Source organism: Lycorma delicatula, chromosome 6, assembly GCF_047948215.1.
Source record: "Lycorma delicatula isolate Av1 chromosome 6, ASM4794821v1, whole genome shotgun sequence".
NCBI classification, from domain to species: domain Eukaryota; kingdom Metazoa; phylum Arthropoda; class Insecta; order Hemiptera; family Fulgoridae; genus Lycorma; species Lycorma delicatula.
Window position 1 is genome coordinate 145,650,965 of NC_134460.1, and position 22,983 is coordinate 145,673,947.

Consider the following 22,983-nt stretch of genomic DNA (forward strand, 5'->3'; position numbering starts at 1 on the left):
TTTCTTTTTCCTGTTCAGATAAAAACTTCGGTCCACTATTACAGTCTTTTTTTTTTCTAGCCTCCGGGAATCACCGTCAGCTATTACATCAGAGGATGAATGAGGATGATATGTACGAGTGTAAATGAAGGGTAGTGTTGTACAGTCTCAGGTCGACCATTTCTGAGATGTGTGGTTAATTGAAAGCCAACCACTAAAGAACACCGGTATCCACGATCTAGTAAATCTATTAAAATTCTATGAAATCAATAAAGCTCTTTTTGATCAAGTATGATTGTTGTAAGGCTAGGGACTATTTATGAATTAACCTCCAGTCGAGTAATAAAAACACACAAAATAAATCTTAAAAACTTTACTGCATTCAAAAATTTACATGCATATTTGCATCACTTCTAAAATTAGTTACCGCTGAAATTCAAGAACTTGTATCGTAACACCAGCTTGTCACCAACTTTTATCGTAAAACCCTCTTCAAAGAACGGGACTGCAAAAGTACCTATCCGTTTGTTGATTCCATCCATGAGTTCATCATTGTTTTTGAAGTGTTGAACAGTCTGCCGATTCTTCAATTTTGGGGAGAGTAAGACCGTACCAAATCAGGGTGAAAAGGGAACCCGCTAAGTTGTTCTAGTGGTGAACGCATCTTCCCAAATGAGCTGATTTGGAAGTCGAGAGTTCCTGCATTCAAGTCCTAGTTGTCAGTTATTTTTAACCGGATTTGAATACTAGATCGTGGATACCGGTGTTCTTTGGTGGTTGGGTTTAATTATCCACACATCTCAGAAATCGTCGACCCGAGACTTTACAAGACTACACTTCATTTACACTCGTACATATGATCCTCATTCATCCTCTGATGTAATAGCTGACGGTGATTCCCGGAGGCTAGAAAAAAAAGACTGTAATAGTGGACCGAGATGAACAAGGTTTTATTTTAACTCGATCATTTAGTACTCTCTCTGTCCGTACGTAACGCAATTACGGCCAAACGGACTTCCAGTTTTTATGAATTTTTGTAGTCAGTTTCTAACTAAGCGGAACCTTTTCATCATATTTTAGGATTTAAAAAAAATGGCTGCTATCTTTCTTAATCAGGCGGAGGTAATTTTCGTTGCCAAGCTGTGCTGTCGCATACCAATCACACTGTCTCTATTCCATTCTTGTAGTGACTTACTCCGGAAGATACCCGTAATTTTCAAACGGCAACTTATAATAAACTTCACTCTTTCACGTTTTACTCCATTTTTTAGCGTAAAACAAATCACCTACTACGTTTCACAACTGTATTGTTAAATGCATCTTACGCGGACTTTCGATGTGTTTATTTTTTATAGTTTTCTTCTGTAGACAATTTATCTACAAAGATGCAAACAAAATAAAAAATAGGAAAATATAAAAAAGTATTAAACAAGTTTTATTGCAACTTTGATCAATAAATCTAATAATAACTGCGAAAGATTGTCTGTTTGTTTGTTTACAACATCATCACAGAGAACCAACCGACCGACTGCTTTCAAATTTTCAGAATACATTCGTTTTATCCCACGATAGGTTTTAATCCATAGGTGGAGACGCTAGTCATCTTGAGGGTGAAGTTCTGAATTAAGATATTCATTGAATAAAATAAAAATTAATTCTTCTACTCAATTATATTTCTGTCACTACGGCAACAAAAATATAATGAAGTAGAATGAATAATTCATTTTTCTTTAATGAGTATCTGTAAAATATTTAATATTCACACAACTATAGTTATTACTATTCTGACTTTTTTTATCTAAGTATTCGTAAAGTCTGTTGTATACTTCCCTCTTCGTCATTTCCTCTTCTCTTTTCTTTCATTGTACATAACGTCCCTTTCAATATTCTTTTGTATTTTTCTTCCTTCCATGAGGATAACGAACCGCATCGGGATTCAGACGGTCGGGCAAACGAAGCGAGCCCTGACCGGCTAATAAAGTAATAGATTTTAAGCTTCATTTGTTTTCCATACCTTTTCGATTAACTCATAAATGTCATATGTTTGAGGTCATTTAGGATATTACTAATAGAGTAAAATTACTTTAACCTTCACTTATCAGTTACGATCGGAAATTTAGTTTTGTTACTTATTACAAATTTTACTTTATTACTGTTTGTTTTTTACAGTTTGAGCTCATATTTAAGACGATCAATGGTTATTACAAATATGCTCTCTTTTTTCCTGTTTAGCCTCCGGTTAATTACCGTTCAGATAATACTTCATAGGATGAATGAAGATGATATGTATGAGTGTAAATGAAGTGTAGTCTTGTACAGACTCAATTCGACCGTTCCTGAAATGCGTGATTAATTGAAACCCAACCACCAAATAACAAGGTATCTACGGTCTAGTATTCGAATCCGTGTAAAAATAACTGACTTAACTAGGACTTTGACGCAGGAACTCTCGACTTCCAAATCAGCTGATTTGGGAAGACGCGTTCACCACTACACCAACCCGGTGGGGGTTATATCACAAATATGCTGCGTAAATCACGATTAAAAACTGCGGGCAAAATGGGAGTCGCCTGTTACTTGAAGGGGATATTGATATCTCAAGGGCCGTTTCTAGCCGGATACGGGGTTGTTCGTCTCAAAATGCGTTCCGTTCGTAAGCAGTTCGTTCTTTTTCAAAGAACGATTATTTTAGTTATTAAATGAATTTAGCTGTAGAGCTAAGTTAGTTAAATGTATTTTAAAATGAACGATATCTAAGCGTTTCACAGGACTACTTACTAGTTTCAATCTTTTTATTAAATTTTAATTTATAAATTTTCTTTTTTACCTTACATTAAATATCTCAAAATATTGTCATTTGAGGTGTTTTACATTATATTTCCTGATACTTTAAGAAAAAGTATCTTAGCAAAGGATTGAACTTATAATAATTTAAAATACGTTTAGAAAAATCATCATTATAGGATTTTTTACACTCGGTTACTTTACAAAAGAAAATAAGAGTAGTCGTAAGCCCTTCTTCTTTTTTGACGTTAAAAATTGTCAACTTTGATCACTAAGTAAATTATAAATTCTGTTTACTTTTCGTGTAGTAAGCAGCTTTGTCGCCGGCTTTTTTTGGGAGTTTTATGTTTTCAAGTCCATTTTCCCTACCTTTCTACACTTAAGATGAAAAAATTTACTGAAAATTTTACGTCGGAATTATCTTATTACGGTAGATAACAAATTAACGATCACTAAATCCATTCTTTAACATCATGTTAGTTATCCACTGAATTAATACAAGAATTCATATACGACCGTGCAAAGGGCTTTTGAAATTTTCTCATTCTGAATTTAAAAAAAAAAATTATTATCTAAACGTATGTACTGTAAAAATACTTTTATAAATATTTTTTAAAGCCGTTTTATTTTTCAATTTTAGAAAATTCAACTAGGACATACTCCACCGTTCTGCATGAAATATGCATTATTTTAATCTTTAGATGGTTCTCGACAGGAAATTCTAACAGCCTCTTAAAATTTTTCTTTATTTATTATTTATTCCTTTTTGCTAACGATTCATTACAATACATTATAATAATTTTTTTACAAATACACGAATATAAAGGAACAATAATATACTTAGATATGACAAACTGAAGAGCGCGGAGGGAAATTTAAAAGAAATAACCGAATTCACCGTAACAAATAAAAAGCTTAATCGATCGATACCATTAAAACAGAAACGTTTTTTTCTCGCGGACAGAGAATAAGAGTAATAGCAGCAGCAGTCTATATGCAAATAAAACTTTCCGTTGCCACATCGACGCAAACAAAAAATTGTTTTAACTGAATTTAACGCGATCGACACTGTATATTTAGTAGTGGTAATAAAATATCCAGCATAATTTAATTACTGCAGTCACGTGGATAATTATTTATTCTCCTTATTCATAATTATTTTCCTTTGTAAAAAGTTTCATACATTAAATCTATTTATTAATAGAAATACAATACAAAATAAAAGAAAATTCTCACGCGAAAAGATGAGTAATTAAATCTCATTTCTAAAGCTATCTATTTTTATAAATAAATTATCGAATAATAAAATAAATTTAACCGTTACAGAAAAAAAGTTAATTAATCAAACTATTAAATTTCTGAAAACTATCCTTCAAATAATTAAAAATCCTAAAAACAAGTATATCAGATTTTACTGAGATGAACAACCACAAGACAAACAGAAACATTTTTAGAAAAAATTAGTACTGTATTAAGCATAGCAGACCGCTTATAGTCTGCCCAGTCGGATAATACCGCAAATACAGCGTAGGCTTGGATGTTCCATTAAGAACCTAGTACACCTCTTTTCGGATAGCTCTGGAAAAAACTGTTTCAGCTCATATTTAAGACAACAAACATAAAATCGTTATCACAAATATGCCGCGTACATCACAATTAAACACTGTGGGCAAAATGGGGTAGGGCCAGTTACTTGAAGGACATAAGGGCCGTTTCTAGCCGGATGCAGGGTTGTTCGTCTCAAAATGCGTTCCGTTCGTTCTTTCTCAACGAACGATTATTTTCGGTATCGTTGATCCTAATCTAGGTTCATTCTGTGGAGATAAATCAAATCTTTGTGTGTCCATCTATCCTACGTGCGGAAGATATCGGAAAGCCGGATAGTCAGTACATTAAGAAAGAAAAAAAGAAAGAGAAAGAGAAAGGGAAAGAGAGAGAGAGAGAGAGAGAGAGAGAAAGAGAAAGAAAGAAAGAGAGAGAGAGTGAGAGAGAGAGAGAGAGAGAGAGAGAGAGAAAGAGAAAGAAAGAAAGAGAGAGAGAGTGAGAGAGAGAGAGAGAGAGAATGCGAGAGGTGCCCCGGGAGGAGTCGGTAAAAATAAAACAAACAAAGAATTTTATGTGGACAAATGTCCTATTATTTCGCCACATTTTCCCTTTCTCCGCCATTTAGGATTTTTAAATAAAAAATATTGTTACCACATACATGCCTAATTTAATATCGGCGAACGAACACGGCACGGTAACAACTCAGATGTCAACTGCCCCACAGTATACGTACACGATGATACAAGCATCACTCCCGCCGCGCAGATGACAGCGCAGTTCTCCCACTATAGCGGCGCTGCGGTCCCACCATTCTCAGGCTCCAAAAAAAGAGCGTGCACGAGACTGAATTTTCAATTCATCGTCGACCACCTGGAGAAGACCGATTAGAAGAAGAAGATGGAAAAACCCGGAAGTTCCCTAGCCGCCTCAACGTGGGACCTCCCGACGGATGCCAACATCCCTACAGGAGCAGCAGGCCTGGCCGTCCCGTCGAGGTAGCCGCTGGACGCGGACGCTACCTTCCCGCTGCAGCTCGCCGGGCTTCAATCGCCGAAGAAGAAAAGTGCCGAGGTGCCGAACTGAAGAGGGTTTTAATGCTCTAGAGTTTAGAGGTACGAAATGTGTACAACGTTAGTTAGTCTGTTTTGCATTAAAAAGGCAGGCTTTATATAATTTATAAATTACGCACTGAAATTTCTTTAATGCCTTATTATTACGGCACACGGACGCGGTGGATTGAGGCGGAGCGATGCCGTTGGTTGCGCGTTTATTGTCAATGATGGAACTTATATGTTTGGTCTGCCTGGTTTTGCGAGTGTGTTTGCTGCTGAACTGTACGCTATGAATGGGGCTCTGAATATCGTTCACCCTGGGTGCCGGGTGTCCTTGTTTGCAGTGACTCGTTTGGTGCTCTCCAAGCCATGGAAAATGTTTGTTTCAGGCATCCTATCGTCATCGAAGCCTGCAGCTCGGTCGCTGTGTTGAGCCATCGCGGCGTGCAGGTGGGTTTCTGCTGGATCACTGGCCGCGTGGGGGTTCGGGGTGGTGAGCATGCGGATTCCGCTGCTAGAGGCGCGTCTGGTCGGCCCTCTTTTACCGCTCGGGTTGGTGCATCCGAATTTGTTAGCTGTGTGAAGCTCACACTTTGCGCGAGGTGGCGGGATGACTGTGAACTGCCGCAATGGATGGCAGCTTCGGCATGTCGATGATGTTGTGTTGCCATGGAATTCCTCTCAAACGACGGAGAGGAGGTGGTCCCTTACGGTTCCTGATGGGACGTGCGAGGGCTGCTTGCGGGTGCCTGGTGTCGGCGGGGGATACACCAGTGTGCTTGCGATGCGGTAGCCGCTTGGCTGTGCGCCGCATCCTTGTGAACTGCATGTGTTGTACGACTTTGCGTTGTGGATTTAGATTGCCCAGAGTTTTCGTCGGGTCCTACGCGATGATAGAAAAGTTTTGGACCGGCTGTTTTTATTTTTGCGAAGTCTTAGTATTTTACATGCTTTTTAATAGTGTTGTTAAATTTTTTTACTGTTATGCGTTTCATTTTAGATTTTTGTTTTTTCTATTATCCGGTAGGGAGCCTTTTTCACTCCTCTCGGAGTTCGTTAAATTTACTTTAGATATTATTCATTTTTAAGCTTTTATCTGTGATAGTAGTTGAATGTTTTTAATATTTTCGTTTAACCTTTATTTTTTCTGTTTTTAATATTTTAGTTATTAACAACAGCAACAATTTTTGTTGCTGTTTTATTACATTTTATATTCTTATTTTCCTGGCGATGATAACGTAAAAATGTTTTTCGCCACCTATAAAAAAAAAAATCGGATAGAAAATCAAATCCATAAATTTTTGATTTTTCCCAGAAAAAAAAAATTAAAATGGTATTGTAAACATATTTTAATTAAATCGCTTAAATATAAGTTTTTTTTTGACAAAAATATATATATTATATTTTTTTTTTATAAAATAACCTTTTCTCTTATTATTTAGCAAACCCGGCTTTTCTGAAATCAGCCGCATTATTTCAGATAACCGGGGAACACACGCACACACGCGCGCACACACACACACAAATAAATTATAATTTACTTACATAAGTACTATCAGAAGGCTTAAATTGGTAAAATGTAATCCTCAATCACTCTTCTGCAACATAAAAAAATTAAATATTACTCGTACGTGTCGAAACACAGTAATCTAGCATTAAATTAACAAATGTTGAAAATAATATGCCTACATTATGTAGTTCTACGTAGATTTAAAAAATAATTTTTTTTTTTGTAGCAAACACCATTTTTTTTAATTTATTCGATTTAATTTCTACTTTTTTACATTTATTTTTCCTTTTTTTCAAAACACGGGGGAATTCTTGGATAAACTGCATAATAATAGTATAATAATTTTTCACGTTATCACTTCTAATAATATTTTAACGTAGTAAGTAAGAATAATAACAACAATAATAATAATAGAAAATAAAGAAATCGAATACCGGTATAAAAATTCAAAGTTTTGAAATTATCTCAAAAAAACAAATAAAACAAGTTGTATCCGAATGAAATCCAGTGAAACATTTAAAATAAGATTTCAACTTCTAAGAATTAATATAATCTATCAAGACATGTTGGAGATGGTACATTGTTTGCGCTCTCGTAAGCTACCTCTCCTGGCTTTTTACAAAACAATAAGAAGGTGAGTAAAAGAAGCAAAGTCTCCATTGCTGGCCCCACCGGCTCGAACGTATCGGGATCCTGCGAGTCTTTTTTTTTAAATCGACGTTGGGGCCAGAGTCTTGCCCTAGGCGTGTTCTATGATATCCTCCCCGCAATAATCGCATTCCGCGGAGGGTTTCAGTGTCCGCGTGCACAGGTTTCAGTCCGTGTTTCAGTTTTCGGCACAGCTATCTCTGGAGGTCCGAGATCAGTCTGTAAGGCCATCTGCCTTTTGTCGACCGATTCATATCTCCTGCCACCTGCGGATAACCGATGCCCTACGCATCCGTCTTCCCAGTTTCTGTATACATCCTTCTTCTTCTGAACAAGGAGATCCTGGGGCGCAAGACCGCCCACTACGCCGGAGGTATCGTTGAGATGGTTCTGTACCAGCAGCATACCGGAAGAGAGAGAGAGCCCTCTTGACCCCGAAGGGGAAGACACCCGCTACGTGATGGATTCAGTCGCCACACCCCTCCGTACCTAGCCTTTAGGAGGTCGTCTTCAACAAGCCTCACGACATCTTACAGTCTGGCTTCGGTCAAGATGCCACCGATGCGAATGCCACGTGTGACATTCCCATCGTTGTATTAAACCTAAACGGATCCTACAGACATTACTACTCTTTCGAGCCTTAAACAAGACCGTACCGATTGAGCCGACTACTACCTTCCCGATGGAAGAATGAGTGAGTCCACTGAACTCCAAACGATGAATCTGACATAAAACATTGAAAATTTTAAACAAAAACAAGAATTTAATAAAAACCTAAAATATAAAATAATAACAACAGTATACTAAACAAAACAAAACAATCACATGAGACACTAACCCGTGGTTCCCAAACTTTTCCGAGTAGCGGCCCCTTTTTTCAACTAAAATTTTTCCATGGCGCCCTACCCTAAGTACATGTATGACTACTCGTTAGTATGAGAGAAAATTAGATAAAACTCGTGTATCTTCATTATTTTTTTACTTTATTAACATTAAATTAATAATTAATGTTCAATTAATTATGAAGTTCTTACAATATTTCGTGGCGTCCCTGTGAAGAGGCCGCGGCACAATTTGGGAATCACTATACTAACCTAAAACATAAAACCACGTTATTAAAGTGAATAATCCACGAATAAACTCCGAACAGCAAACTATTAACGATAAAACAAAATAACTAATCAAACAAAACCTACAGTAAGAAAATGTCCTACATTTGAAACAGAAAATAAACACACAACAAATCAAACTAAACTAAATAGAAACAAAAACAGAACTGACAAAATGAAACAATAAATAAAAAAACAACGAAAACATTAACATATAATCCTACGAAACAAAACAAATTATCAACCAGAACTACGTTAGCAAACTAACGATGTTCACAAACACTCGACTACAAAAATAAATAATAATTAACCGACAAAAATCCTAACCGTAATCATACACCTAACGTGAAATAAAAATAACAGAAACACATAAAACCTAATAAACAAATCAAAACACCGATACCGTGAAATAAAACATACATAATAAATAATTGGAATAATTATTGTAAAAAAATATACTGATATTTCAAGCGCTTAAAAGAACTATTTTCCCAGTTAACCGATTCAAAACTAAAAGAAGACATCTTTTATTGATGTAAAATAAAGAAACTTTTAAGTGATCTCCTTCTTAAATAAAAAATTAAACGTCAAAGAAGTGGCAGATTAGAACTGTTTTATAATTTTAGTGAACGGACTTCTGGGTAATACGAAAAATAAGAACTATAAACTCTCATAATTAAACCCTTAAAAGCCTATAAATTACTAGGATATCGTTTGTACTTAAAAGTTTTTCTCTCTCTCATTTGAATTTTCTTCCAGAAAATTTGTCAAGTGACAAAAAGGGAGAGAGATTTCATCAAGACAATGGAAAAACGATACCGGAGACGCTGGGACCCATCTACGATGGTCGACTACTGCTGGTTTTTAAAAAGAGAATTTTTTACTAAACACAAGAGAAAAAAGTGAAATATTTTGCCTCTTATGATACCTTTATGTAACATTTTATACCTTTTATTACATATGGTCGTTAATAAAACATTTTAATTAGATTTACCGTGTTTTAGATACATATTTTTTATTCAATATATATTACGTAGCAAAAATATGTCGTCTTCTGTTTTTAGTTAAACCCCCAAACTCTATAACAAAAAAAAACTGTGTTACAGTATTTTGCATATCATTTTCCAATTTAGAGCCGCAAAATACTTTAAAACTTATTCCTCCGATAAAAAGGTTTTTACGCACCAAAACAGAAGGGCGCTGAATGGAACCAGAACTTAAAATATCAACTTTAATGTTTAAGGTTTAAAATCCAAGAGTATCAAGTATTAATGTAGACGACTTGGGAATTTTTTAAAAGAAGGGGCTTCCCGCGGGACCAGACTTAACAATTTTTAAAGAATTTTTGAATATTTGACAATTTTGAACGTTTGAATTTTTCATAACAAATAGGATTTGTTGTAAAATCACTTTGTTTGTGATTTCACAACAAAGTACACTACTTTGTCGCAAGAAATATTTTCCTTTATCTTTCTTCTGACTGTGCGGCACATAAAACGTCTGAGTTAATATAATATCTACGAGTATATTATATATACTCGTTTAGTCGCCGGTTATAGTTGCTTTCTCTGAAATATATTGATATTCACTACACTGTTTCTTTGGTCATCGGAGCGAGTGTCATTTCTATTTCGGTGAGCTCGGCAAGCCGATACGTGTATTCGTAGCAACGTGAAGAAGCAAGGGGAAAATCAACGCTCATATTGCCTCGGCAGGGATCTTGCTCTTGAAAACAATCGGTCATTTTCGAGAGCGATTTATAATCGTTTTCTCACGTCAGGTTTCAGACAACTACATACATTTTATTAAGTAACAATTCAGTTAAAAATTAAAATTAAGTCGGTTATTTCCTCGAATAAATTTTTTTTTACGGTTACTTTCTTTAAACGCAAATAGGATTTTATAAACTTAAGAATACATAATCAAACGACAAAAATCCTTTAGTAATAATATATATGAATAATAATCGTTAAAAGCCACTCTAAGCCTGATAAAATTAAGTAAGATACAAATAAATAATTGCGGTAATTATGTACTACACACAAAACAACATACCTCAAGTCATTATGACGTAAAATTTATAACTCGCTGATAAAGAGCTTTTTTTCCAAGAAAATGTGGCTCTGCATTTTCACATAACAATAATGGAGGCGCCTTCCTTGGTAAAATATTCCGGAGGTAAAATAGTCCCCCGTTCGGATCTCCGGGTGGGGACTACTAAGGAAGGGGTCACCAGAAAATTAAAAAATAACATTCTACGAGTCGGAGCGTGGAATGTTAGAAGCTTAAAAAAGGTTGGTAGGCTAGAAAATTTAAAAAGGGAAATGGATAGGGTGAATGTGGATGTAGTAGGAATTAGTGAGGTTCGGTGGGAAGAGGAAGGCGACTTTTGGTCAGGTGATTTTAGAGTAATTAACTCAGCGTCAAATAATGGGCAGGCAGGAGTAGGTTTCGTGATGAACAAGAAGATAGGGAGGAGAGTGGAGTATTTCAAAACGCATAGCGATAGAATCATTGTAATAAGGATAAAATCAAAACCTAAACCGACAACGATTGTTAACGTTTATATGCCTACAAGCGCCCATGATGATGATGAGGTAGAGTGTGTATACGAAGAGATTGATGAAGCAATTAAACACGTAAAAGGAGATGAAAATTTAATAATAGTTGGAGATTGGAATGCAAGCATTGGAAAAGGCAAGGAAGGAAATATAGTGGGTGAATACGGGCTGGGCAAAAGGAATGAAAGAGGGGACCGACTTATAGAGTTTTGCACGAAGTATAATTTAGTAATTGCCAACACCCAATTTAAAAATCATAATAGAAGAATATACACTTGGAAAAAGCCAGGCGATACTGCAAGGTATCAGATAGATTATATCATGGTTAAGCAAAGATTTAGAAATCAACTCGTTGACTGCAAAACTTACCCTGGAGCAGACATTGATAGCGACCATAATTTGGTGTTAATGAAATGTAGATTGGGGTTTAAAAACCTGAAGAAAAGGTGTCAGATGAATCGGTGGAATTTAGAGAAGCTTGAGGAAGAGGAGGTAAAGAAGATTTTTGAGGAGGACATCGCAAGAGGTCTGAGTAAAAAAGATAAGGTAGAAAATGTAGAAGAAGAATGGGAGAATGTTAAAAAGGAAATTCTTAAATCAGCAGAAGCAAACTTAGGCGGAATAAAGAGAACCGGTAGAAAACCTTGGGTTTCAGACGATATATTGCAGCTGATGGATGAACGTAGAAAATATAAGAATGCTAGTGATGAAGAAAGTAAAAGGAACTATCGGAAATTAAGAAATACTATAAACAGGAAGTGCAAACTGGTGAAAGAAGAGTGGATTAAAGAAAAGTGTTCAGAAGTGGAAAGAGAAATGAACATTGGTAAAATAGACGGAGCATACAGGAAAGTTAAGGAAAATTTTGGGGTACATAAATTAAAATGTAATAATGTGTTAAACAAAGATGGTACACCAATATATAATACGAAAGGTAAAGTCGATAGATGGGTGGAATATATTGAAGAATTATACGGAGGAAATGAATTAGAAAATGGTGTTATAGAGGAAGAAGAGGAAGTTGAGGAGGATGAAATGGGAGAAACAATACTGAGATCTGAATTTAAGAGAGCATTAAAAGATTTAAATGGCAGAAAGGCTCCTGGAATAGACGGAATACCTGTAGAATTACTGCGCAGTGCAGGTGAGGAAGCGATTGATAGATTATACAAACTGGTGTGTAATATTTATGAAAATGGGGAATTTCCATCAGACTTCAAAAAAAGTGTTATAGTTATGATACCAAAGAAAGCAGGGGCAGATAAATGTGAAGAATACAGAACAATTAGTTTAACTAGTCATGCATCAAAAATCTTAACTAGAATTTTATACAGAAGAATTGAGAGGAGAGTGGAAGAAGTGTTAGGAGATGACCAATTTGGTTTCAGGAAAAGTATAGGGACAAGGGAAGCAATTTTAGGCCTCAGATTAATAGTAGAAGGAAGATTAAAGAAAAACAAACCAACATACTTGGCGTTTATAGACCTAGAAAAGGCTTTCGATAACGTAGACTGGAATAAAATGTTCAGCATTTTAAAAAAATTAGGGTTCAAATACAGAGATAGAAGAACAATTGCTAACATGTACAGGAACCAAACAGCAACAATAACAATTGAAGAACATAAGAAAGAAGCCCTAATAAGAAAGGGAGTCCGACAAGGATGTTCCCTATCGCCGTTACTTTTTAATCTTTACATGGAACTAGCAGTTAATGATGTTAAAGAACAATTTAGATTCGGAGTAACAGTACAAGGTGAAAAGATAAAGATGCTACGATTTGCTGATGATATAGTAATTCTAGCCGAGAGTAAAAAGGATTTAGAAGAAACAATGAACGGCATAGATGAAGTCCTACGCAAAAACTATCGCATGAAAATAAACAAGAACAAAACAAAAGTAATGAAATGTAGTAGAAATAACAAAGATGGACCACTGAATGTGAAAATAGGAGGAGAAAAGATTATGGAGGTAGAAGAATTTTGTTATTTGGGAAGTAAAATTACTAAAGATGGACGAAGCAGGAGCGATATAAAATGCCGAATAGCACAAGCTAAACGAGCCTTCAGTAAGAAATATAATTTGTTTACATCAAAAATGAATTTAAATGTCAGGAAAAGATTTTTGAAAGTGTATGTTTGGAGTGTCGCTTTATATGGAAGTGAAACTTGGACAATCGGAGTATCTGAAAAGAAAAGATTAGAAGCTTTTGAAATGTGGTGCTATAGGAGAATGTTAAAAATCAGATGGGTGGATAAAGTGACAAATGAAGAGGTATTGCGGCAAATAGATGAAGAAAGTAGCATTTGGAAAAATATAGTTAAAAGAAGAAACAGACTTATAGGCCACATATTAAGGCATCCTGGAGTAGTCGCTTTAATATTGGAAGGACAGGTAGAAGGGAAAAATTGTGTAGGCAGGCCACGTTTGGAGTATGTAAAACAAATTGTTGGGGATGTAGGATGTAGAGGGTATACTGAAATGAAACGACTAGCACTAGATAGGGAATCTTGGAGAGCTGCATCAAACCAGTCAAATGACTGAAGACAAAAAAAAAAAGATAAAGAGCTGAAAAAAAACGTTATATAACAAAATCATTGTTTAGCCTAAATAAGAGGTATTATTAAAAAATCGTATTAAACGAAACAAAAACGTAAAGGTGGAATAATGAAACGTTTCAACAATTTAAAATAAAGAACAAGAAAATATCGTGGATAAAAAACGACTTAATTACGGTGGATACTGTGGTTGGAATTAAAAGAAAAAATCATCGGTCAAAAAAGGATGTTTGAATACCCAAAGTATAAAAATAACCCAGATCCTTTTATATGTCCTTTAAAATTATTAAAAAGATCAATTTTTGTTTTAGTTCACATGCATTATTATTTCAGCCACAGGGGAGTCGGGCAACCGGGAAATAAGTCGTTTTACGGGTTCGCGAGGAGATTCCGCCACCAAATAGCACCAGAAGCACGGCAATTCTCGAGTGGATTGCGGCTTCGAGGTTCCTTTCCTAACTAAAATCGCTCGGGAAATCGGGTAACGTGAATCCATTATAAAAGCATTAATTAACCGGCCGATAATTTTGAGTCGACCGGCCGAACTACGAGCATATCAAATTTTCTTTTCGCACAGAAATCAAACACCCACTAAAGAATCGGTTCGAGGTTTCGAAGAACATCGTCACCCGTTCCCGAAATTGTGTACCGTGCGAAAGTATCCGACCGATTTATAAACTGAGAAAAGGGCTTCCGGGAGAAAACCTGACCGTATGACTTTTGATGTTACGCTCGCAGTGAATTTCTCTACGAAAGATTCAGCTGTAATTGCGGTCCTTTGGATGATAAAGAAGAAGAAAATCGAAGTTTAAACTTGTGTTTCATTTCGTACGGGGAAAAAAGCAAAACCGAACAATATATTATTTTAAAAATTTGATCCACGGTGAAAAAAATTCTATGAATATTTCCTTCCGAATGTCGCAATGTTCGTTAAAAGTATTTTCGGGAGTACAGAATGCCGATGTACTGCCTTATAATTTCTATTAAATATTGGTTATTCGTTTTGAATTCATAATTAATAACTATAGATTAATCGATTAATTTTACGAATAAGATGACTTAATTATTATAAACGTGATAAAAAATATATACAGTGACAAAGTCCGCTAATCGAAATCTAACGACACTTTACAACAGACAAACCGTCAGGCTGGATGAGCAACGCCTGTGTTTCGAGTTCAAACACCCGGTCCGCTTCCGTTAGAGCCGACGAATACGTATTCAGAAAAATGTAAGAATCGCCGATATTCTACCGAACCTGGCCGGTCATTTTTTGTACTGACGTCACGCGGGGATAAAACAGTCTCGCATACAAAAACCCGAGACCGGCCAGTCCCCTCTTTTAATACCGGTTCTGGGACTATTCAGTGACAGAATTAACACCGACAGTCGCATGCATAAATCAAGTGTTAATCCTTCAGATCGGTTATGCGCAATACCACAAGTATTCATAGTCCTCTAATAGAAAAATCTCGCTAAACTGCCTATAACTAAGTCTGATCTGTACAAAATCCGTACAATTCTAAAGCCGACAAAAGTTTTTTTCCTTTAGGGAAGCCCGAACATTTTCGCAAGCGACTGATTATTAACAAGAGGAAAAGCATTTTTCAAAGCATATACTTGAACTTAACGCTGAAAAACCGTTTAACATAACCGGTACGATTTCTATTCCGAGAAGATCGCCCAATCTGCCGTAGAACGGGCACCCTCACCTTGAAGGCCTCCTTTGATGGAGTTACTTTCGTTTTGTTTAAATCATTCGTTTCTCGATATATACACCTTTCCCTCGCGTGTAATTTGCGGGTTTAGTTATACGTTCATTAAACCCTCATTTTATTTGGTAAAGTAACTTACAGAAGATACGACATCCGTAATATTTGTGCGGTCTGGTGACGGCAGAACTGTCGGCGGACCGACAGGAATTTACGGTTTTGTGATCCGGGAACAGTACAAAATCCCAACCCGGGTTCGAGATACTTATCGAGTAAGATTAGGATTGATTATACGTAAATATTTACACGGCAATTATAATAATAAATTTTAAGTTGAATTTTTGAAAACCTTGTGAGGTTTTGACCTCTTTTCGGTGAATAATTTATGTGGCGCATAGGCATCTATTGATAGATTAGGCGATATACATAAATAAATTGGAGTATAAATATTTTCAATAATAATCAAAGTTTAATTAACAGAATCAAATAAAATTAAAATTAAACGACCGTGGCATCGCTCCACTTAACAATGTTACTAGACAAATCGAATACTAAATACGTATCACTTTCGCCTATATTTATTTTAAGATGACCCTCTCGTGTTTTCATACTCAAGATTAAATTAAATTACTCGTAAATACTTAAAAATAATCTTTTGCTAACTATTCGCAATACCATTGTTATTTACAAGGTAAAAATTCCGCTATAAAATAATAATAAAAATAATCTATATTTCAAAAGCGATAAACTGAACGCATAATCGTTTATCACTAATAGTTTAAATTCTATTTCATATATATTTTAGAAATATAAGAGGGTATTACAAAACTAAACGAACTAATACTTCATCACGCATATGGAAAAATTGGTAAAAACATGAAATTTTTAATTTGAAGCTATGATTCTCACATAATCTTACATATCATCATCAAAGCTTGTTGTCCAATCCATTTTGAGATACCGTCCTAAAATTATTTTTTACCTTTTAATGCGTTTAATTTAAGAGTGGGTTTCAAAAATCTTTTTACATATTATTTATTTATGTAAGTGTTTTTCTTTGTAAAATAATGAACTATAACCAGTAAAGTAGGCACGGAATGTACCGATCACTAGCGGAAAATCCCGATTCGTTAGTATCAATTTCTAGAGTTAGATTTCGGATTTAACTTTCGTTATATAAATTTTCATTTTAAAAAGAAAAAAAAAATTTTACACAAGAGGTAATCCATTCTGGACACCTAATGATCCAATTTCGATAGCCGTCCGCCAGGGCAACCATCCCGGAGATGTGCCGTAGGCACGCCCTGCAGCTAATAATATAATAAAAAGTAAAAACCAAATAATATAAATTATATAATAATAATAAAATTATTATATAACTTTTCTTTTTCGGTTCATCGTGCGTGACGAAACCGTTCAAAATTAAATATAATTAAAACAGATTGCATAATATTGTAATCAACAATAATGAAAAAACTTAATTCATACAAATAATTATTAATAAAGCATTAAAATTATTTAGAAACTAATACAGGAAAAATTGTGTTTTACATCGAGCAGTTTATATTTAAATACGCTATTGAGTTATATATTTCTACAGAAGTTCGCTAAAACTTCTGGAACCGTTACTCGGGATATAAACGATTCTTTCATCTTTGAATTTAATAAAAATTAATAAATTTTAGATATAAATTCATCTATAAAATTCTGTAAACGTGAGCGCGATAACGTATTTTACAAATACCTTTTTCTGAATTAATTTTTTTTAGTGGCAGACAAAATTCACTTTAAATAAAATAGATCGTTTTGAGGTAGACGTATTTGCTAAACGTCACCTTTATAACGTTTATTATTTAAGATACCGTTGACCACTTTTGAAACTAGCCGTAGAAAAAAAGACCACAATTTTGGTTAGAGTTGTATAGTTCGATGTTTTTACGTAAATTATTTAGATTCTTTAGGTCTTTAGAATGATGTCACAATCTTATCCATTCAATTTTGAAATGCTTTCCTCCACTGGGACTTGGAATGTAGCGGTCTCAAACCGAAAAATAGATCGTTTCGGAGTAGAAGTATTTGTTAAATTTTATTTTTCTTCATTTAACTATTGAAAAGCTATTTAAGGGGTTGTCATATTTTACAGACATCTTCTTTGTTTATCTTTTGGTGTATTAATAAAAATTGTATAAATAATTTTTATACGACTGGTTTTTTATTGTATACCGATACAATATTATCTCTTTATGGTATACAATATTATTTAAAAAAACACGAATTAATTATAAATACTTTGTTTTTCTTTTAAAAATTATGTTTTTTAAAGGCATTGATTTTTCTTTGTAAATGATATATATCTATCTTATTTTTTGGTTAACCAGTTAAAGGAAAAAGTAATAAATAAAATTTTTCTTGAAATTTTTACGTACAGAACCATTTCTCTTCCTTTTGTTTTCTTTTGTCATCGTTCACTATTTCTTTTTCGTATATATTTTAAGAAAAGATAACTCGCTATTTTTACTTTTTACTTCCTTTTACACAAGTATTTTGATCGCAAATAATGTCGGTTTTCAGATTTCAACAAAAATATCCATTTTGACCATTCTTGAATCAATTTTGACATCTCGTATAACTGAAAAACGATTAGCCGCAGGATGTTGAAATTCTAGATTTTGGACTCTTGTAACGTCTAGTTATGCACCTTCCCTTTTCATTGCAATCGACTGTACAAAAGTGTTCAAAAAAGCCCAAAATCCAAAACATTTGGATTTTTTCTTATCTGTAATAAGCCTTCATTGAGAGCTTTTCAACAATATATCATAAGTGTACTTATTTTCATTGGATCCAGAGTTATAGCCCAATAAAATTTTAATTAATGAAATATTTTGATCTTACAAAGGGAAGCCACATCGGTTTTTTTATATAAATATATTGATTTATTAATAATTATTAACATCTGATTTTTACAATAAATAATAATTCAATAATAACAATAAAAAAAAAAAAAAGTATGAAATCAGAAGTTATTAATGAAATAAAATTTTAGTACTTTTAAAAATGTGTGTATGTAATTTAATAGACATTATTACATATGTGTAATAGATTTGGTGAAACATCCGATTATTTATTAATACTAATTGAAAATTATAATTTAGAATCGTATTATTTTTGGATTTTCTAGTTTAATTATTCTGGAATTTCTGTTTAATTTTGTCTACATTAAAGTTAATTACAGAGTGACTGAAAAATAAACCATAACAAGAACATATACACAAGGCATACATCCCAGATCTTTAATAAATTGCAAACAAGTCTTATCTTTTAATTCATTACTCCTATGATAGTATCGAACAATATTCTACCTAAGTCGGAGTTGATCATTTTGTTTATTTGTTTTTTGTTGCCAATCATTTAATCACTCTTTGGTTTGATATAATTCTTCTGATCTTTAATTTATGCACACGTTTTCTAGTTTTTAAATTTTCTCTCTATTTATATTCATCATCTTCTCTTAAATCTTTTTATTTTTTCTTTGGTTTTAACATTTTCTTCCTCTTTATATTTATCTTAATTTTTTGACTCTTCCTTATTCTTAAAATTTTCTTCCTCTTCATTTCATCTTCTTGGACGTTTTTTTGAGATATTTCTTTTTGTTATCTTTCTTTTTTCTGTATGATTTTCTTCTTCATTTTTGATTATTCATTAAATAATCCAGTAATAAAAACTGAATATTTTACATCGTACGGTCGAAATTAACATTTGTAAGCATTATATAGGAGTTCACTAAACAGAATAGTTTAATTATTATTAACTTATTTATACGAAACACAAGAAATCTGAAAATTTTGTTAACTCACGAATATACGAATAATACTGATCTAATAATACGAGTAATAAAGGGACTTTTACTCTATCCTAATATTTCATGTAGTATTGTCGAGTTAATAATTGTAGAAATATTTTATATTAATGAAAACTAATATTTCAGCAATCGTGTAACTGTCCACTTTATTAAGGAATTGGAAGTAATGAAGTGCAGAAAAAAAAATGTATATGAAATTTAATAGGCGTACAAAGAAGTCAAGTGATGTCCACATCATTTTTTTTTCTTTTAAAAATTATGTTAAGTAATTTTAAAAAGCTTTGTTTTCCTTTGTAAATGATATACGTCTATATCTTATATTTTGGTAAACCATTGAAAGGTAAAAGTGATAAAATCATTTTTTTTACGTACGCAAAACCATTTGTCTTCTCTTTCTTTTCTTTTTTCATTGTTACTACACCACTTCTTTTTCGTATATATTTTAAGAACGAAATTTATATTTTAAGAAAAGAAATATATATATATATATATATATATACTGTTTTCTTTCGTAACCGATTTGTTCAATTTTTTCGTAAATAAACACACTTTTATTATTATTATTCAATAAATAAATAAAAAATTGTTAAACAAAACCTTTCACAGTTGAAATAATAGTGCCTTCGTTACAGACAATGGAAAATTTTAAATATGGATACGGAGAAGTTAATAAAAAAAATATTAATTAGTAAATTATATATTTAAATTAGATGTAGGATAAAACGAGCGATTAATAAGTAATTTAACATATTCAATCGATATCGTGTAGCAACCAGCCGTTCCGGTACTGTTTTTATTCTACAGTTCCACATTGCAGAACAAAAAAAAAATATTACGATTCTTTTATATTCATTATCTAAAAAATCTATTTTAAAACAACCTATCTTTCGTCCAATCTTAAAGCCACAAAGACTAACGTTAAGATAACAAATAAAACCTCAGTTTGTTACATTAGCGGTTGAAAACTACTACAATCTAACTCCGTTATAATTATAATTTAAGCTTATTATAACTAAAATTAACGTTGCGTAATAATAAAGCGTATATAATTTATTCGTTTTTTTAGATATTATAACAGCTTTCGATCGAATACGGTCAGAATTTTACGATGCGGATTATTTATACGATTCTGTGGCATACGAGAAATATCATCGAGACGAACAATTCTAACGTAGAGTTAAAAGTATGAAAGGCAGACACTACTAACGGGAAAAATCTATTATGTTTATGTATTGTGCAGTTCTGCGTTATATAAGGAACTATTAAGAGGCTTGATTTACAGCTCCAAAAGTTGGACTTCGTGTACGCTGTGGACAGATTAGGCAGAGCCGCCCCTTCGTACCGTATAAACACCGAGGACACCGAGCGACTCAAAGCGGTACCCGGGATCTTAAAACGGATTAGATGGGCGTTCTTCGTGCAAAACATTGCTACCACAAAAAACTACCGTTACTACTATCACAAAAAACTACCCGGGAGGAAAGGATCAAACAGAGATGAATAAACGGACGATATATCTTAAGAGGAAACGCGAAACAAAACGAATCGATCCGTCCGAAAGAAAGCTTCGGGTCCTCTCCGGGCAAAAGATTCCATACCGTTCACAATTCCTTCAGAGATCTTTACTCCGGATGGAAGTAGACGTATTAATGATTTCGGCTTAACATATAAGAAGCAAAAAAATCGCTTTTCATCCGGGTAGCCGCCAGAGGTGAAGCTAAGAGCGTTTTAATTCTCACATTTAACTGTTTTACGAACGTATCTGACGAAATAAAAACAAGTATAAAATTAAGGATTTTTATAAAACCCCGATGTAAAAATTAATAAAACTAAAATTGTTAAAAGTTACATACACCGCACAGGTGAAACATATAACCACCTTTTTTCGCTTCGCTAAGATCGGGGGTTAACAAATTATTCGTCTAATAGTTTCGCTATCTACAAGTACGTTATTCAAAATGAACATTTTTCGTGTACATATATATATATTTCGTATATTTATTTCGTTATTTATATATTTAGTTCGGTTATTTAAAAACAAAGCCGGAGTATAATAAGTACATATTTTAAAACATAAAAAGCTGCTTTCCAAACGCGAAACGTTATCTCATAATAACGAGTTCTATTCTGAATAAAAAAAAAAACCTGTTGAAGAGGAAAAACTAGGTAGTTATGATGTAGAAATTTTCTACATCATTTCGGAGTTAAAATTTCTTTTTAAAGTATCAAAATTAAAAATGACATCTTCACTTTTTTACCGGAAAAAGATTTTACAAACGCTAATAAATATTTTGAAAAAAAATTATAAAACTTCTATTTTTAAGGGCAGAGTGTCCTTCACCTCCCTGTAATGCGGGTTGAAAACTACATTTGCCTTTATGAATGCTTATTTTGAAGAAAAGTGATTTAAAAAATTTCCAAGTCAATATACACAAGAAGTTAAAAGTTTAAAACATTCAGTTGTTAAGGTTAGAGTGTGCTTTATTAAATCTCTTTTTTCAAAAAGCGTTCAAAATCCTACAATTTTTTATATACTTTCGAAGACGTAATTTTTTTTAACCTAGATTTGATCATTTACTAATAAAGAAATTTCATAAAGCCGAAACCTTTTCGACATACAGTAAAACGAATCTTTTATTTTTGAAGAGCGAAGAAACACGCCTGTGTCATCATCGCTCACGATAAGATAATAGTAACAAAAGAGCACAGAAAAAAAACAGCTAAACAAATAAATAACCTTACACAACTAAAAAAGCCTTTATAGAAACTGAACGAAAAAAAGAGAGTTATCGCACAGATAAGGTTTTAAAAACAAAACAGCAAAACCGGTGTGAATTAGAGATGTCAGTCATAAAAAAAGGAAATGCAGAAATAAAAAACAAACGCTAGGAGTGTAAAAGGTTCCGTTTCGTATATTAATTATACAAACTACAGTGGGTTTGACAAACAGCATCGTATGACAATAAAATTACTACGAATATAAAAATGTATTTCATTATACACATTCCTACTTTTTCGCCGTAATTTAAATATTATTTTGTAATCTAAACCGACGACGTAATGCCGCGATACTAACCCAGAACACAGCCCACCAGTACAGTTAATACGTGCCGTCGTCTCATTAGAAATTTTACAATGTTTTGTCAAATTTAGCACCACCTAATTACAACATCATTTAACAGACAAGCTACTACACTGAACTTCGTAATATCACGTAAAACCGTCCCCGAGATATGAAATTAGAAGAATTCGACAGACAGACGACGCGCACATACATGCAAAAGTTTTTAACGATATTGAATTTTCTTTTATTAATTTGTAAACGTCGAAAACACAAATATCCTGCAGACAAAAAAATCAATTTTTGATCGACGATCGTTACTTTCTCTCCTTAGATGAAATTACGATCTCTAAACCAGTAAAGAATCAACTTTTAGGAATTTTTAAAAATATAATTCATTACAATATGTGAAAATATATTTGCAGATTTTTTTACGTAATTGATTTTTCTCGACAGTAAAATACGCCTCCTTTACGCGAGGAAGACGTAATTTCCAGGTAAATTACGACTAAATAAAACCAGCACAAGTTGAAAATCTGTGTACAGCAGCAGGATTTGTACCGCTAAACAGGTGAAAATACCAAAGCAAACGATGAGGTTTAAATATG

General features: G+C 33.5%; 1 protein-coding gene across 1 annotated transcript in view; it reads right to left on the minus strand.

The window, feature by feature from the left end:
• The window catches only part of LOC142326338 (putative E3 ubiquitin-protein ligase RNF144A), a 416,013-nt gene that overhangs the window by 352,629 nt on the left and 40,401 nt on the right, over positions 1–22,983 (minus strand). The window contains exon 2 of the mRNA XM_075368754.1: positions 6,906–6,958. The gene's annotated coding sequence lies outside the window, so the exon portion shown is untranslated. The remainder of the gene's footprint in view (positions 1–6,905; positions 6,959–22,983) is intronic.